Below are 8,744 nucleotides of genomic sequence, written 5' to 3'. Positions count from 1 at the left end.
TGCACCCAGCTGGACCAGCGGCGTTTCTGAACGCTTCCCACCTGCCTGTACTGGGATGCCCACAGCCAGCCTGGGGACCCCCGGGATGGTGAGACACCTTCAGCATTTCCCACATCTCCCCACAGCCAGGTGTTGTGCTGGTTTACCTGGAAACAGAATTCCTGTGTTTTCTATCCTTGAAAGCAAAACTAACTCTTGAGTCATTTGGTGTGAGAGGGAAATGCTTCTTTTGTTCCGAAACATGGTGGCTGGTTGGGCTGTTTTTGTTTAGCTTTAAGATATAACTGGTTCCGTGCTAGATTGAAAAATTCTGGGAATTTCACTTTGAAAAGTGAAATATTATGTTATTGTTTATTTATTTATTTATTTATTTATTTATTTATTTTGTCTGAAGCTTCTTTACCCTGAGGCAATGTTCTACAGTTTAATAAAATAATAATAATAAAGGTATTAAGTTGAAATATTAGCCACATGCTAGCTACAAATGACATCCTAATTCTTAATTGGCTCAGTTAAGCTGATGCATCACTTTGGGCAATGGGAAATGGGATCTGGTGGCAGAGCAGGGAGGAATTTGAAAGTCATAGGACAGCTTCAGCCATGCACACTCTTGAGGACATCAGTCGCTGGTTTTGGCAAGTGGCTGATGCTGGGTTGCTCCTACCATGGGGACTGGGTGTCTCAAGCCTAAAAACTTACCATGTGCACAATCAGGTGGCAGGAGGGACAGTCCTTGTTCTGGCCTTGTTCCTGGGAGTACATGAGACAGTGACAGTGAGTGTCGTGTCACTGGGAATAGAGCACTCGAGGGATGGAGATGCCATTGCTCCATGGAATGGGTGAAGCTCTGGAAGAGCCAGGAGATGAACGCAGTGATGGCTGTGACCCTGCGCAGGGGGAGACTGCGGAGTTAAGGTGGGGTTTTAACTGAAAGTGAGGAATTTCTGGCCCTACAGAAATGCCCAAGCACCAGGGGCTGCGGATGGACAGTGGGGAAGGACTAGAGACAGCCCAGGCCCTGAGGAGGAGGCGAGGAGCAGGACCACCAGCCTTGGCCCCTCCACCTGCACTGGGGGGCACTGGCAGCACCCACCCGCCTGCCCCAGCCCTGTGCCCTCGCGGCCCCGCTCTCCCCCGACGTCTCCCTGCTCTCCCGGCTCCTCTTGTGTCCTCATCTGACTCCTGCTGGCCAGCCTGCCGGGAGGAAACAGCGTGCATTGGTGTCGGGCCAGGGCTCCGCTTGTGCTGCAGCTCGCTGCCAGACTGCAGGGCTAGCGGCCGGTCCCGCCCCGGCGCTCTCCCCTCCGGGGGGCTGCGCTTTGGGGCTCGCTGCTCTGCCCAGACAGGCTGGTGGGAACCTAAGGGCCTCGAGACCTGCCAGGTCTGGGCAGCAGCTCCCAGGGCTCCTCGGGAGGGCAGCTAAACCCGACAGGCAGACAGAGCCCGTTGAAAGCCAAGAGCTGTGACAGGGCTTGATGGAAGCAATGTGGTCAAACAGCCCCAAAAAGTGCATGGTGTCCAAGGCCAGCTTGCTTGTCTCCCCCAACCAGGGCTCAAGCAGTGTAACAGTCTCTATCACCTCCTTCTCACTGAAGAAGAAAGCAAGGTGCTTCTGATCCCTCTGCCCTAACGAGGCACAGCTCTGGAGCCCTGGGGTGTGCAGGCTGGGTGCAGCACCCCCTTCCCATCCCACAGAGCAGCCACCCAGAGGGAAACGTGGGCTGGAGACTTGTTGGGAAGGATGTTTCCAGCATGGTTGCGAGCTGGAGGAGTGGGACCACTGTTGGCCAACTGTCCCAGAGCAAGAGGGAAAGGCTGTGCTGTACAGAGCCCAGCAGGCAGGATGACACCAGCAGGGCACAGCCTGTGAGGGGGTCTGGTCACTGCTCTGGTAGGAGGCAAAGAGCAGAACAGGCTTGGGAAGAGTGGGCTGGAGAGGGCCAGGAGGACACTGGAAGAGCCTTGCAGGGAGGACGCTCTGGTGGAGCTTCAGGAGGTGTGGGGAGATCCTGGCTGGTGCTGGGGTGAAATGTGCCCCTGATCCCACCAGCTCAGATCCCCGCACCTCCTGTGCCTGCACTGCTCCCATCCCTGGTGTTTCTAACGCCAGCCCAGGAACTTCTGGGCCTGCTTCTGTCCAGCTCCTCTGCTTTGGTGTCACCACCCCGGGATGCTGGCATCTCCTCGTGGCCACTGCTCTGCAGCACCAACCCCTCTCTCCTCATCTCTCCATGGAGCTCTCTTTTCCCCCAGTTCCCTGATTTTTACACCAGGTTCCCAACCCTCCTCACTCACTCCTCCAGCTCTCCTTGTGCTAGTTCAGTCACCTCCTTGGCCCAGCCCTGGTCCCCTCTGCCTTCCCCTCCTGCCCCAAGACTGCAGAGCATTGTGATGGAAGCCCCTGGCATGGCTGGACTACGGATCCGTGACACCCACCACTTCTCTGGGTTCCTCACCACACCATCAGAGTCACCATCCCCATGCTCACTTTTCCAGCAGCTTGGGCAGAGCCACCAGCTCACACACCTGCAGCCAGCTTCAGCCCTGCTGGAAAGGGCATTTTAGGGAGATTTCTGTAATTCCCTGGCAAGTACACCATGAAATACTGGATTTAATCACACATGTGGTGCTCCTTTGGGAGTCAGACAGCAGGGCTGCAGATTGCTCTGAACCAACCTCCTCCTTTGATAGGTGTTTGGGCTCAGGGCACTCAGCTCAAGGTGACCCCACAGCTAGGCAGATCCCTCCCAGCCCCCAGGTTCCCTTGAAAGGGGAAGGGACGTGTCTTGGAGACCTCGCGGGGAGTTCCCATTCCTTGCAAGGGCACTCTTTGGCTACGGACATCTCTGCGATGCTGCTGCTCCAGGCCTTGTCAACATCAGCAAATACATCACTCCTCTCACAGGGTTTTTCAATCCCCTTTCCTGGCATCACGTGGCTGGGGGAGACTCAGATTTCACTCTTCTGAAAGGAAAATGCTAAGTCCTTCTGGGTGCACAGAAATGCTGCAGGCATAAACCTTACAGCTTAAAAAGCAGAAAAGCAGAACGCAAGAAACCATACCAGTATGTGCTTTTTTTTTTTTTTTTTTTTTTTTCTTAATAAGTCTTAATTTGAAGCTCTGCTCGTGATTCTTGGGCTCTGACTCATGCTCAGGATTATCAGTGCTCTGGGAGCCATCGCCTGGCATTTGCAGGGTGCGCTGGAGGGAGGGAGGCAGCCCAGCCCTGCCTGCTATATGTTTCCCCTCAACACCACAAGGATCTGGCTGCAAGATAATCGAGCTCCACCGCCTTTTCCTTAGGGCCCCTCTGTGCTACAGACACAAACTGGAGCGCAGGCAGTGTCTAAAGTTCATGTTCTGGCTGAGCGTTACCAGTTACATCGCTGTGCTCGGTTGCCCACAGCTCGCTTCAGTTCTCCCCTTCTGCGTTGAGATTTTCCAGCCTCGGTCTGTGCACAAAGGCCATTTGAAGGAAAGTCTCTTTGAACACGCTTTGGCCATTTCAGAGTATGATGGCAGGGAAAAGCAATATCTCCATAATAAACATACCCATTTTTCTTTCAAGGATACAAAACAATCTTCCAATTTTTAAGCGGCTCTACTGCCGAAACTGCTGGGGGTCAGAGCTGACATCTGGCAGGGAATCAGTCCCGACCGAGAACAACTGCGGAGCCTTCCAGTAAACACTGCATTTCAGTTGCTGAAAGCTATATCCACCCAGGCACAGCATGCGTTGCAGTGATGGTACCTTTTAATCAACACTTGGAAAGCTCACAAGCAGCCTGAGGAAGGACAAAAACAGCCTCTTGCACGATCTGACCAAATATCCCCGGCACAAAGAGGTTTCAGCGAGCGGGGTGCGCACGGCCTGGAGTTACCTATCAGCAGCAGATGTTTAGCTGTCCTTGAGAAGGACAATGTGAATGAGATGTATGGAGCCAGGACCACTAAATCCCTCCTTGGCCAGCTTTAGATTATAACAGCTCAATGATACATCACCGAAGACTTCCCAGAACTACATAAATACCAAAGAGAATTCGATATAAATCATAGAAGGATTTAGGTTGGGAGGGACGTCTGGAGGTCTCCGGCCCAGCCCCTGCGCAAGCAGGGCTAGCTCCAAAGCCAGGTCAGGGCACTCAGCGCCTTGTCCAGGCAAGTTCTGAATATGGCCAAGGATGGAGATCCCACCAACTCTGCAGCGCATGTCCCAGGGCAACACAACCCAAGCATCACAGGTGCTGTACGCCCAAGTGCCTTAGTGCAAGGAGAGCTAGTCACCTGCAGGGAATGGAGGAGAAGATGTGAAAGAGAGGTGAAGCCTGCAGAGAAGGCACCTTCACAGGCATCCTGTGGTTGTTTGTGAATGTCCAAAAACGGTGCTGGGGTAGGTTTCCAGCCTGGGCAATGAGGGTGTTTTTTCCCCTTCACCTCTCTCCCCAAGGCAGACCCCAGTGCTGCAGCCAGGTGTTGATAAATGTTCCCGAGAGACCTCAGGGTCCCTTCGAGGCCATGGGTGATTGATGCTGTTTCTTGCGGTCATGCCAAGGCCGAGCACCTCACCACTGCATGTGGCTGCAGCTCCAGCCCCAAACCCACGGAGAAAGACCCCGTGTTGGCAAAACCTTACATTGGCAAGACCTCTTTCCATGACGACTGCAGGAAGTGACTGAGGGAGAGAAATGAGCTAATGGAAAGCTGAGACTGGGTGGGGTATGGCTGGTCTCGTGTGGACCCATTAGTTACTCAATCAAATGCAGCACACACACACATTGGGACCTTCCAGTGACCGGCAGGGAGCCTGAGCCCCAGCACCCTTGGGCAGGGCCAGTCGTGCTTTTCATGCTTTGAGAAATGTCCATGCACCAAAAAGCATGGGGCATAGCTGGGAGCATGGCAATCCTACCCACAGTGTGCCCCAAAATGTGGCTCTGCTGAAACGTGTCTCATACTGCTCCAGGATGAGGATGGAGATTGAGATCTCCTCCCCGGGCCATGCTTAGAACAGCCAGTGATGCTCTAGAAGGATGCTGGTGTTTTAACAGCAGCCAGGGCTCAATTTGCAGATTTTGTGAAGGGCCAGTGGGCTCCTGGGGGGCTGGAGCAAGCAGCAGGTACACCACCCCAAGCACACACTGCACCCCAGCATCCCACTAGTGGATTTCACATGAAAATAGCTCTGAACAAGGAAGTTGACAAGTCTGAATGTTTTGATTACCAAAAATTAGACTAAGCAGAGAGTTGATTTAATTCCCAGGTACTACAGAGCCCTGTCCAGCCTCACAACCTGCCTCCTCCTGCCCCATGCCTTGAGATGCATGCCTCTGGGATGCTGCGGCAGGCAGACTTACAGAGGTCTGCATTTCAGACTGTTTGGGGTGCTAACTCATTAGCTAGCAAGTAACAGATGGTAAACCAAGGCACAAAAACATAAGGGTGCTTGCCCATGGGCAGAGGTGATGTCTCTGTCCCTTGCTGCTTGATTTCAAGACTGTAACACCAGTCTGGAAGATGTGGTGGACAAACACTAGGCACTTGCTCAGCAGAGGGATGGGGAGGTGAAATTAAAATTTTAGCCTATACAATGCCAGGTAGGACCAAGCAGATGTACCAGCCTCAGCTTCCCAAGACAGTGACAGACCCTGCTCAAGGTGATGCTGTTTGGACCCGAGCATCAGGGCAGGGCAGCAGCAAGGACCTCCGTATCCCCAGTCTCTCCCTGCTCCATGACCTCTGGGAGCACGCTGGGGCAAACCCAGTTTTCCAGACCCAACTTCAGAGCAGATATGGTGGAAAATTGTGCTCGTCGTGACTCCTCACAGACCATGGCCATCCTCCACGGGGGAGAGCAGCCCTCTGTCCCCCAGGTAGCCCTCGCTGGGCTGGCATCCAAACGCAGAGCTCTGGGCTCCTCCACCACCACCAGGTCTCCTCTCCCTCTAGCTGATGCAGTGCAGATCTTCCCGTGGGTGCTGCCCTGGGCAATGGGGGATATCCCCCGCTGCAAACACATCTAAGGTTCGGATAGAGGAAAATCCCCTGACCCAGGAAGGACAGATCTCCATCCCCACAGGGTCTGCAGCATCGGCTGGACAATGTTGGGTTTGTGCTGGGGTTGGACACATCTGGGGGCCCCTTCCCCTGAGGCCATGATCTGCCCTTCACACATAGCTTTCCTTTGAGCTATGCATCCCCTGCGCTCCGCACAGGCACCGTAAAGCTGTGTCACGCCCGCCAGCATCCCGGAGCGAGCAGCGTTTCCTATGACAACGCCGTAAACACGCGCGGTGCCGGATGCTGTCCCCCCCCCGGGGCAGGTGTGGGGCTCCTCTGTAGCTATGGCGAAGGTGTGTTTACGGCGGTGTTTGGCCTGTTGGTGCTACCCCCGGGACAACCGGGGTGCCTGGGCGTGCAACAGCCGGGCAAGGCTGTTCGGGGTGTTAATGGGAACAGCGTGTGGCCCACGCCTGCTGGCTGTGGTGAGGAGACCCGCAGCGGGGACCCTGTGCTCGAGGCACCCCTGGGGCGACCACCTCTTGGTCCACCACACGCTGCCACGCGGCCCTGGATGCAGTCCCAGGCACTCTTGCTCCAGGCAGGTTTTCTCACCCAGATATTGCGCTATGCAGCAAACAGCATCTTTTCCACTTGGGCCTCTTGCTTTCTGCCTTCTCCCTTGCTTATAGGAGCGTGCCCATAACTGTGCCTTCCTGGTGCTGGCCAAATTGCACAGCTTTTCCCCGACACTTTGCAAACTCCAGTGAAAGCTCCCAGCCCTTCCCCGCGGGCAGCTCATGGATGGCTTGGCTCTGCCATGGCCAAATTGCAAAGGGCTTGGATCCCAGTCTCAGGCGTGAGTGCCAGGGGCGGGGAAAGCTTGCCTTGCCTCTATTCTTTCTAGGTACAAAACATGCTTTCAAAAGTCAGAGCCATTTCACTGGCAAGGGGTGGAAGCTGCTAGAGACGTCCAGCTGCCCCAGTTACAATTTCCAGCAAGGCCACATTCCCAGTCCTGCTCTCTGCATGTTTTGCAGGTACATGTATTGGGGATGCGTTCTCTGGAGCCTGGCCAGTGCCACCAGGGTCTGCGTGCCCATGGGTCATGCTGCTGCAAAGCTGCTCTGCACTGTTCTGTCTGTTCCTGGGCTGCTGCCCTTGCTGGAGCACAGAGAGCTTGTGTTTAACAACCGTGCGTCTCCTTCTTCGAGCACTACATCAATCAGCAGTGAGCATTCAGCTCAGCCAGCCCGGCTGTGCACGCTGCATTGTGGGGTGCTCCTTCACATCTCCCCTCCCATCCCCGAAACTGCAGCCCAGAGCCTTTTGTGGGGCTGTAGGTGAGCACAAGATGGGTGCCTGTGCAGAGTCCCAGCAGCTCCTGCATGGCCCCCTGCACCTCAGTGTGTTCCAGCACTGGGTGTGTTATTCAGTTTTCACCCCCTGGATTTCTGGGGGCTGCAGCCATCAGCACTTTCTCTAAAATAAAGTTGGAGCTGAGATAATGCAAGTGGCCGGGCCAGGAAGGGGAGCAAGGATGCAGCTCACGTCTTCAAGTGGGCATCCAGGCTGGGGACCTCGCACCTCTCGCAGGGAGATGGGTGGATTTGCAGATTATTTGTGCTCCCAAAAGTTTCTAAAAAAGTTTCTAAAGCCGTGGAGGGAGTGCATGGAGCTGAGGGGCACAGGCCCACGAGGGAGGGGGGGTGCAGATGGGGCATTTCCCTGCACCTGCTCCCTGTCCCCGAGCTCGTCGTGAGCACCTCGAGGTGCCCCGTGCTGCGTCTGGGTTTGCGCCCTGGGGTCAGAGCCGGGTCCAGCACAGCCGGGGCTGCACCCGGGGTGGGGGGATCGGCCTGGAAGCGGGGGGGACACGCGGTTTTGCCCCGGAGCAGCCATGCTCGGCTGCACGCTGGCCAAGAACCCCCGCTCCGGGGCCTGGGGGCCGCGGTGTCTGTCGGCGGCCGGGCCTCGGGGTGAGCGCCGTGTCCCCAGGACACCCCGTCCGGGGAGGGGGCCGGGCCGCGCTGTGCCCCCCCGGCCGGACAGCCCCGGGCGCAGACGGCTCGTTTTTCCGCGAATTCCCCGTCCTGTCCTCCTGGCCGACACCCCACGGCTGCCACCTAACGGCCACCAAGGGCCGAGCGGCGGGGACACGGCGGGCGGTGGCCGCGGCGGCGGGGCCGAGCCGAGCGCACGGCGGCTGCGGCCCGAACCCGCGGGTCCCCGCCGCCTCCCCGAGCCCCAGCGCGGGCCCTGTCGGGGCCGGGACCCCTCGGGGAAGAGCAGGGGAAGCGGGGCCGGTCCCTGTCCCCGTCCCTGTCCCCGTCCCGGTCCCGGTCCCGGTCCCTGTCGCCACCCCTGTCCCCATCCCCATCCCCGTCCCAACCCATCCCCGGCCGCTGCAGGTATCGGGGCGCTGGGGACAAACAAGCGGGGACCGAGCTGGGAGAAACCCCAACGCCACAACTGCGGCACTTCTCGGCCGCCCCCCGTCAGCTCGTTTCTAACGCCGCTCAGTCCCCCCGCCTGCCGTCCCTCCGTCCCCCCGCTGCAGGCGGGTCCTCACCTGGCACCCGAGCACGCTCCGGGGGACGCTCCGGGCCCCCGCCGTGCCGGGGCAGCCCCCACCCCTGCACCCCTGCACCCCGCCGCTGGCCCGGTGCCACCCGGGGTGTGCCACCCCCGTGCCACCCCGGCCCGGCCCCTCCGCTCCCCTCCGCGCCCCTCCGCTCCCCTCCCG

The sequence above is a fragment of the Anas platyrhynchos genome, chromosome 20 (genome assembly GCF_047663525.1).
Source record: "Anas platyrhynchos isolate ZD024472 breed Pekin duck chromosome 20, IASCAAS_PekinDuck_T2T, whole genome shotgun sequence".
NCBI classification, from domain to species: Eukaryota; Metazoa; Chordata; class Aves; order Anseriformes; family Anatidae; genus Anas; species Anas platyrhynchos.
Note: the sequence above shows the minus strand (reverse complement) of the source record.